This window comes from Hipposideros armiger, unplaced genomic scaffold (assembly GCF_001890085.2).
Source record: "Hipposideros armiger isolate ML-2016 unplaced genomic scaffold, ASM189008v1 scaffold_130, whole genome shotgun sequence".
Classification (NCBI taxonomy): Eukaryota; Metazoa; Chordata; class Mammalia; order Chiroptera; family Hipposideridae; genus Hipposideros; species Hipposideros armiger.
Window position 1 is genome coordinate 1,804,830 of NW_017731480.1, and position 9,881 is coordinate 1,814,710.

Genomic DNA, 9,881 nt, shown 5'->3' on the forward strand with positions numbered 1-9,881 from the left:
AAATAGAGTGGGTATAGGAAAATATGTGGAGGCTGGAGACTTGCAAAAGACTGAGCTGCTGTAGCATTTAGTGATGGAAAAATCAAGTAATTCACCTTGACGACACTCAAAGGGAAAAATTTGAAAAGCAAGCTTCCACTATTAAACAGTTAATTATAGTGTGTTTATGTGTATAGGGCTTGATTGTTAATTGCTTAAACTAAGTTGTTCTATGAAGACAAGTGCTTGCCTAGACGCCTATGTGCTTAGTTAGTGGTTGATCTGAGAGGTAAGCTGGTCTGTTTTGCAGGGTGTACATTGATTGACATAAATCTGTAGTCTGGATTTTAGAAGAGATTATCATTGAATTGCTTTTGCAAAGATAAACTATGAGGAAAATCTGTGACTTTAGTGGTAAAATTTAAAAGTATGACATGCTCTGTCTTACCTGACTTTTGAAAAAGCACTTCTTATTTCTGAGCTTTGTTATTTCTATCAGCAAGAAAAGGAAAGTGAAGGGAAAAGAAAAGAAATATAACAGATTCTGAATTATAAGATTTTATAAGTTCAGAGGTTTTGTGATTAGTTTTGGAAAATAAGATCCCTGGGAAAAGATCAAGGAACATGGAATTATTTAGGATGGATCAATGAAGGTTGAGGGCTAATATAGTATGTAGTCTTTAAGCCTATGAGTATGAAAGTCATATAGGAAACAGACAACCAGCTATTCTATTTGAACATGAACATTTTTGCCAGCTTAGCTGGCAAAAATTACAATAGAAATACTTTGGGATGGAAATACTAAGAATCAGTAAGTGTCCATTCTTAAAGGTTTTTTTGTTTTGTTTTGTTTTGTTTTGTTTTTAATTAGGCACTAGGATTCTATAAATGACAAAGTGACATTTCATATAGAAAATAGACCCATATTTCAAATTTTGTATTAAAAATTTCTATAAACTTTGGCTATCAAAGTTTGAATTTGATCAGAAGTGTAGGCTTCAGAAAACTATTACTATGATTTGTGATTGTTCAAATCATTTTAACTAACGACAGCATGTAGTTAAGTTGTAGATATAGAAATACCCAGAAGAGAAGACATAATGGCAAAAGTAAACCTAGTGTCAGATAAGCTTATTCAGTCCTTTACATTGAGTTAAAATTGGCTCAATGTCCTTTGGAAGGTCCATGCTTTCCAAGATTTTTGAGAATTTCCAAGGCTAAGGGCCTCGTGGTTTCAAGTCCTTTTGAATTTGGAACTCTAAGCCTCACCTGGGTCCCAAATTCCAATTAAAAAAAAAAAGCCAGTGTTACAAGGCATTGTGTGCATAATGGACTTTCATATCAAACCAAATTTCCCTGGTCAGAATAACTTTGTAGGTACACTAGTGTTATCAGACATCAGGTTCAGTTAAGCCAGTGAGCCTCGACTCCACTGAGTAAGGATGGCCTACAGAAAAAAAATGTAGCTAGCCAGTTTCTGTAATAAACCCTAGAAAAATATGCCAACTCAATTCAAAAAGCAAGTAAGCAGAGCAAGTTTCATCACATCGTTCTACCTTTGCAGATTGTAGCTTGCAGAGAAAGGGACATCTGATAGAATTCAGGAGAGTAATTAACTGAAGGACAGCATGCAGTTTTGAAGTAAGTTGTGTCTGGTTCAAATCAGAAGTAGAGAACAGAGCTTTTTGTTCTTTCCTTCTATAAGCTTCAAGCTCAATGGTGCAAAAATTATTTTTTCAAAAAAATAAGAGATAAGCAGGATCTTAAGTTGATATACTACCTCAGAAGAGTCATCTTCCCCATTAATAATGAAAATAAAAAAAGGGTTTCCCAACATTTCTTGTTTGTTAATTTTGTTTTATCAAACTTGGGGCTTTTCCCCATTATTCTTACCAGTTTTCTTTGAGTTAAAGTATGGCTCTATAAAAAGAAATGAAATCATCTGTTCATTAACTTTTTACTCAGTAAACTTCTTTTTTATTTTCTTCAACTACAACTCTCATAATTTTTTTAGTCACCATTCTCTCATCTATTTTCACATTCCTTGGTTTTCATGTCAGTCCCAAATGCCTCAACCCATCAGTTAAATTAGTTCTGTTTTTACAACAGCTCACAAAAGGGTTTACAGCTAAAACTCTTCCTCTAATCTAGCTCTTCTTGCTGCATGTACTATTTCTTTATTGACCTTAGCTTTGGAGAGCTTTAAAAATAATACGTATCAGCAAAGGGTTGCATGCTTTCTAATCATATGTTTTCTCCTGCTAATCATTCAGTTACCTGATTAGAAACAGATGCAACCTATTTGAAAAGTGAACTTAAGAGTGAACTGCTCATAATGGCTGCATATTTTTTAGATATTCTATGTCTGTGTTGTGAAATGCCCTAGAAGGCTTTCAATAGTAAGCATTTAGATTATATTTTATAGCTACCGGCTTCTTCCTACCAAATGACCCATTCCAACCAATACAAACTGACAAACAAAACAAGCAACAACAAAGATTCAACCAACATTGAAAGCCACAACGTTTATAAGTAATCTGCAAACAAGAGTACTAGAACTGTGATAATACAAATTTTAAAACAAATTTGTATTTGTTTTAAGACAAATCCCCTGCTCTCAAAGAGGTTATAATATACTGGAAGAAGTAAACACATAAACAGCTATTTATAACCCAATGCATCATATGATAATTACTTTAATTAAAGTATATACAAAATGTTACATAAAAAGAGAAGTGGAAAAATACTTCTGTCTAAGGAGAATGAGGCAGAACTTGATTGAAAATGTAATGTTTGTGTTGGATCTTACAACAGGAATAGGGTTTCAATAGGCAGAGATGGAACAAAACTCTAGGCTCGAGTCACAGAAGCAGCAGCAACCTCCAAAAAAAAATCCTTGAAGGTCATGCCAATAGAATCACCCCCGGACTTACTGTTAAGAGGTTAGATTACTGATTTGAAATAGGCTGATATTATACTGAAGTGATCCATATCAATAGCACAATGCCAACCAAAGTGACTTGAACTGAGCCATGTAACAAACCATGTTTGTAGAACGCCGTGTATAAATATACCCAAATATTTGTTTAATCAGACTGCCAACTGAACTGAAATTTTATAAAAGAAAAAAAAAAAGTCCAGTGAACCTCTTTAAATTAGAACTGAATCTATGTGAGCTTTTTTTTTTTTAAGACTTTATTGTTTAGAACAGTTTTAGGTTTGTAGCAAAATTAAGGGAAGGTTCAGAGATTTCCCATAGCCCTCTGCCCAGACACATGCATAGCAGCCCCCATGATCAACATTCCCCACCAGAGGGGCACATTTGTTACGATGATGGACCTACGCTGACACATCATAATCACCCAAATCCACAGTTCACATTATGGTTGACTTTTATTTATTTATTTATTTATTTTACTTTTATAAATATAACAAAATTAAGGCAATCAGCATGTTCTCCACATCAAATTTGAGCTAAATCAATATTTATTACACCTGGTTCCTCTCTGCGGTTATCAATAAAACACCAATTAAGTCACCAAAATTCGGACACCAAATTTTAAGTCTTAGTAATCTGAGGTCTTTACAACTATTTGACCATTTGTAGAATTTTTGTTGAGGACAATTCTCACCAAAAACAAAACAAAAGCAGAGATTCCCTAAGCTTAAATTCCTGCTTCAGCAATTAATTCTATTCTTTCCTTGTGGCCAAACGGTTTGTTCAGACAATTCAGGGTGGACATGGCAGTAGCTGGGGGATATTTTTGGCTAAGGACTAGTTAGTAATAATATTAAACAGACACCTCAAAATTGGCTGCTTCTTAATGTAAAAATGCTTGTCAAGTTACTGCTGAGTTCATCTCAACACATGCTTGTTGTACACATGGCTCTTTCAGGGACCATGAGAAGCAGAGAGGTAGGGCTCTGCTGACTAAATGGCCCTTTTTCCATTGCTTTGATCCACCACCAATTCTATTTAGTCATCTCTGCTCTGAAAACTGAGTTCCTCTATAACTCTGAGGGCACACGATGGCTTGTTTTGGCACTAAGTCTGTAGAGCTAAAACTATGGGCTACAGAAGCAGAAAGATTTAAGAGCCTCTCACCTCACAAACTTGGGTTTCAGGTCGGGGCAGTGACAACCTGTCAGAATCTCGTTTGTGGCACCCAAGTAAACCAAGCACATGGACAGCGGAAATGGCTAGAAAAATCCTCAGACCCTGGTTCTCTTGGTCATTAATTCCATTGATTATGTTGGTGCTTAAATACTGAGACAGGCCCTGGTGCCAGCCCAAAATATAACGAGTCAACTCACATTTCCCTTGGCCTTTTAGAAAATGCAGATGTGACAGAATCCGAAAAAAACAGCTGAATTTAAGAGAGAGCGAGAGCGAGAGCGAGAGCAAGAGCGAGAGCGAGAGCGAGAGCGAGAGCGAGAGAGAGAGAGAGAGGAAGACAAAGAGGGGAAGGAAGGAAGGAAGGAAGGAAGGAAGGAAGGAAGGAAGGAANGGAAGGAAGGAAGGAAGGAAGGAAGGAAGGAAGGAAAGAAGGAAGGAAAGAAGGAAGGAAATAAGGAAATGAAAAGAAGCAGGGAGGAAAAGTATTCCAAACAAACGAAATGTTGATCTGCCTTTTATTAATTTCATTTTTTATCTTCTTGTGTACAGACGTTTGACAGCTGTGACATTCATGGGCAATGCATTTGAAAAAGAAGACATAAATATTCAGAGACATATTAGAATGCTGTTCAATGTAAGCACCTGTCTACTTAGTGTTGACAGAAAATCATTTACTTTGCTTTATGCATGTTCCCTCCAGAGACCACAGAGGTCCTATTTTATTTAAAGAGCTGGTCCCAATATCAGAGCTTGCTCTTGAAACTGCAGTATATACAGCTAATTATATTTATTGAGGAAACAATTTTGTTTTATATTTTCAATAATACTTAAACAATTTTGTCAATCTTGACCTCAGAAATTATTTCCCTGAGGATTCAGTTAACAAAAGTCTTTGCACAGGGCTGAATACCAGTGTCCTTACACTACACCACCATTTCCATGATCTCTTAGGTAAGTTTTTGAAGTATAACTTTCATACAGGAGAAGGGCACGAGATGAAATTGCAAGATCTTTGTGGGTCTGTGAAAAACATCAGTCTATGAAATGCATGCTCATACCTGTATACACACATTTATTATTTATTATACTTTGATGTTTACAATCTTAAATAATATTAATTTTGTATAAAGTAAAACGTTATTAAAAACCATGTGAATCATGACTTTTAAATCAGGTATATCAAATTTGGTAAATCTTTGTTTCTTCTCTACTCCGGCCAGATCAGAAAAGTAATCGTGCAACTTAACTAGACTGAAATAGGTAACTAACAGAGAAAAGGAAGAAATAACAAAAAGCAACCTTTGTCAGGATGCTCATTTTGCTGTAGGGACCTCATGAGGTGGTTCTGATAAGCATTTTCGAAGCTTTCTGACTTATTCCCAAGTGCTTAAAATAGGTACACTTAAGTTAAATTAATTATTCACCCAAAGTGTAATTTTCTCTTCCTGGACTTGGTCAAATGCCTATCTTGAAGATGAATGGTTTGCAAAGGGTTAATTCCCAACTACTGAGATGCCTCCTTTAGCCGAATCTCATCAGGTCAAAATTACAAATGTACCCTAGTATCAGAGATATAATGAAACACAGACCGAAGTGAACAAAGCCTAATTTTTTGGCTATGACATTTCTCTCCATTTTAGTTTCACCTGACATGAGTGTGTAATGATGTTAGCTCAGCCTGATGAGGTGGGGGTGGGGTTGGGGGGTGTTGAGGCAAGGGGGAAAGGTAGCTAGAACTGGCAGAGACCGGGGAGCTCACGACTTCCAAACCCTTACAATGCTGCCACCTACAGGCTGAAGCTTTGAAGGCGGATTCCATCAATATTGTGTTTTCCTGCCTTTAACAATGAAAAAGATACAGAATCGGATAGAAGACCAGAGCCCCCAAATTTAGAGTCCTGCAAAGAGTTAAATCGCCAGGTGAGTTGAAAGAACAGACCCTTTAGCTTAGCTAGTTCAATGCCCGTTACATAATTTAATTAGGATCATCACACGGCAACCGAAGCTGTCGAGAGGAGTTATGAGCCACAAGTTCAGATCACATGTGAATCCTTTTGCTCAATTAAAGCTCAGCAATTTTTAGAGTGTTTTTCCTCTTTGCAGTATATGCGAAGAGCAGTGAAGCGTGGCCTGCATATTTTTCACATTAAAATTATTACATAAAGCCCGTAGCATTTGAAATGCTTATGGGAAATCAAAATGTTACACTCTGACCTTGGGCATTTAAATTTCGTCATTTTTAAAGCTGTTGTTGCCATGTTCTTTCTTTGTTCTAAGAAAATTACTGTGGTTAGTTATAATAGCTGAATGAATAATTACTGGGGGAAGAAAAGAAATGTGTAATAGTGCTGAGATGATTCTGGAGCCTACGTCCTACTAAACAGAGCTTTAATTCTGTTTTGAAGTCCCAGCATCTGACTAAAAGCACTATCTTAGTTTTCCATTCCCGGCTACGCCTGTGGATAAAAGTGACCCATCCTTTCTCGTAGACGATCCAGTCTACTTGCTTTTATGTCAAGAAAAACTCTAAGAACTTGATGAGTGAAAAAAAAACAAAAAACAAACTTCTGGAGGATTCTGATTCTAGGTTGATCCATTTTTTATGATGTAAGCACATGCGCTATGAAGCATATTAGGCTAATGTTCATTATCAAGCTTTTTTATAAAGCCTTAACCTCCTTCAGGCTTTAAGCTTCCTTTCCCACTGATTGTATCAGCAGGCAGGAAAGATGGCAGCACTTTCTAGTCTTAACTGTGTTTTAAAGTTATATAATCAGATACCAATTAATGTAATTTAAAATTACAGCTTGGGATCATGGTTATTTGTACTTACGAAAATGACTATTTTCAAATCAAGCTACTTTAAAATTTCCAAACCAATGGAAGTTTCACGTTAATTTTCAAATGTTTACTTGGAGTAATAAGTATCACTCTTATTAAAAGATCATCCTAATAAAAATGCCAAAATAAGAAGATGCAAAAAAGTAAATAGGTCAGTGTTTGGAATAAAATCTTACATTCAGTTAAGTAAGGATCTCAGCAACTTGGAGTAGTTGTGCTTGTTTAAAAAATCCCCAGAATTTCCAAATGTATTGCTTAAGACAATTGAAACGAGAACAGACAAAGAAACTTCCAGTGAATACTGTGGGAAATTCTTCACCAACTCATAGATCAAAGAGAATGGGCAAAACTCATTTTTCAGTGTTACAGCCTACTTATTATTTACAGTAGAAAAACAATGTTGCTGAATTTTAAGGGCACACACAAACAGTGTCTCTGACTCACATGTTGTTTATTAGTGACTTAGATGAGAGGTACACAAAATGCAAAAATGAGGCAATCTTTATGTTAAAAAAATCTGAAAAGGTTAATTCCTCCTACTTTTGCAACCAGATATTTGCAGGATTAACAACTCCTTTAAACACTAGTTGGATTTAGCAATAATAAGAATATAAATACAATAACACATTCCTAAGGGGAATACAATTTTTTTAAAATTTCCATATTTGCTACAATAAATGTTATGCCTAGAAATTTTATAGCTAACAGAAACACAGAAAATACTATACCCAGAGCTAGGAAACTGTTCCAATACAAAGCAAGTCTGATATATTACCTCCCAAATACACAGCATATCCCTGGTAAAGTTGTAAATTATGGTTGCAAATGAGGCCACAAACAAAATTTTGCTCAAGGCATGAATCATAAATTCAAACAATAATCATCTCCTACGTGAGGCACAACTACTTTGTTTACTTCTTAGACACTGTTTCCTAAACATGAAGATGAAAGTAGGTCAAGGAAATTTAGCATCTTTTTCTCGCGAAGCCTGCTCTGATATTGGATATACTGCCTTATTTACAATTGCACAAAGCCTTCTAAATATTAAAATTCTGGGTTTTCCAATGCTGCATCCTTAAGCATATCTATGTTTTACCTTATGATGACATCATATCATCAAAACTATAGATGTTTGCTGAGAAAAAACAAGCGATTCACAATAGTAACCTGCTATGTGGAATTCTGATGGTTTCTTCTTTTTTCATATTGAAAATAAAAAGATATTTGGTTAATAATGTTCAATGGTATTTTTAATCTACTGTACTTAGTAGATATGATTGTTTGCTATTGCTTGAGCATATCTGAGGGGTCAACTGTTTTTCTCTTTTTACATTTTAGAATTTCTAAAAGCCTAATACCACTAAACTCCCAAGCATGAAGCTTAAGAAGGCAGGCCTTTAATTAAATCTGTTCAAATCATAGAAAGAATCATGGAGTTAAATCACTTTAATGCCAGTTTAAGGATTTCCTTGGAAGAACATACAATTGTAAATATTGTTTGGAATGCAGATTTTTAACATTGATATAATGATTTCTATTTATGGACCATAAGAATGCAGCATGCTTGCTTGTCTGTAAGGTCCTTAGATGTCACAAACGCACAAACTTCCTATGCGTTCAGCAATGAATATCAATAATAACAACAATAACAATTACAATATACTCAGAATTGTGCTATGTGCTTTATAGGGATTATCCCATTTAATTTTTAAAATAACTCTTTAAAACAGGCATGATGTTTATACATGTCTTGCAGATTATGAAACTAAGGTTTAGAGACAAAAGTAGCAAGGCTTGTCCATCTCACCCTGAGCTAGGTACTGGGCATTCAAAGATGGACTGAAGGGCAACCTATTTCCTGAAGAAACCAATAATCTAGTCATTAAAACTTCCCATCAGTGTGTAAACCAAGGGGGGCACATAAATTTGATTTATTCTAAATCTATTCAATTAAAATCAGACAATTTATGGGTGCTCATACAGAACAAATAAGCTGGCACAATGATCTACACAATACAATCATTCAAAATGTATTTATTGAATGCCTAGTGTGATTATTATCATTATTATTATTATTATTATTATTATTATTATTATTATATTTATTAAATGCCTAATTTACTCTCTACTAGGTGGTGTGATTTCAATGGTCAGCAAAATGGAGGTACCTCTGCCTTCAAGGAGCTTTTCTAGTAGTGGGAATATCAGTTTTTTTAAATATGCAAATAAAAAGCAAACAATAGAGAATAATGAAATTTGAGCAAGTGGTCAGAATATGTCTCTAAATAGGTGACATTTAAGCTGAGTCCTGAAAAATAAGGAATATTCATTCCAAGACATGGAAAGGATATCCCATACAAAAGAAAATGTATGTGCAAAGGGCCGGAGGCTGGAAAAACATACGTGTATGTGCATCAGAAACTGGTGGGTGGTGAGTCCAAGGGTATAAAATGAAGACCCTTTGTTTCCACAGTTTTTCCAAAGAAGCCAAAAACAATTTTGTCAAAGAACTTCTCGCCCTAAATATATTATATGCTATATAGAAGAACCCATGGATTAGGAGGGTTTTTCACTGCATTTAAGTGAAAGATGGTGATGCTGTAGGTTTTTACTTTTCTGTTCCTTCTTCGCAATCCCTCCACACAGTCTGTGGGAACAGGGGTATGTGGGACAAACAGGAGGAGTAGAGATGACCTAATGCCATTAGCAGTGTGTTTGTCACTGTTACTAAGGCGGGTCTCAGGATATGAACCATGATAGTAGAGCTGGAGGAGGAAGCCTCGGTAGAACTCCGAAGAGCTACAGTGATGATAGAAGGAACAGTGGTTAGAGGATAATGACAATTGAATAAAGGAACATAGCAGGAGAATGGAAAGTGCACCCCCGGGTGTCTCTTGGTTCTAAGACAAAATGAAATGTTGCTTTTCAGAAGATTTCCTAGTCG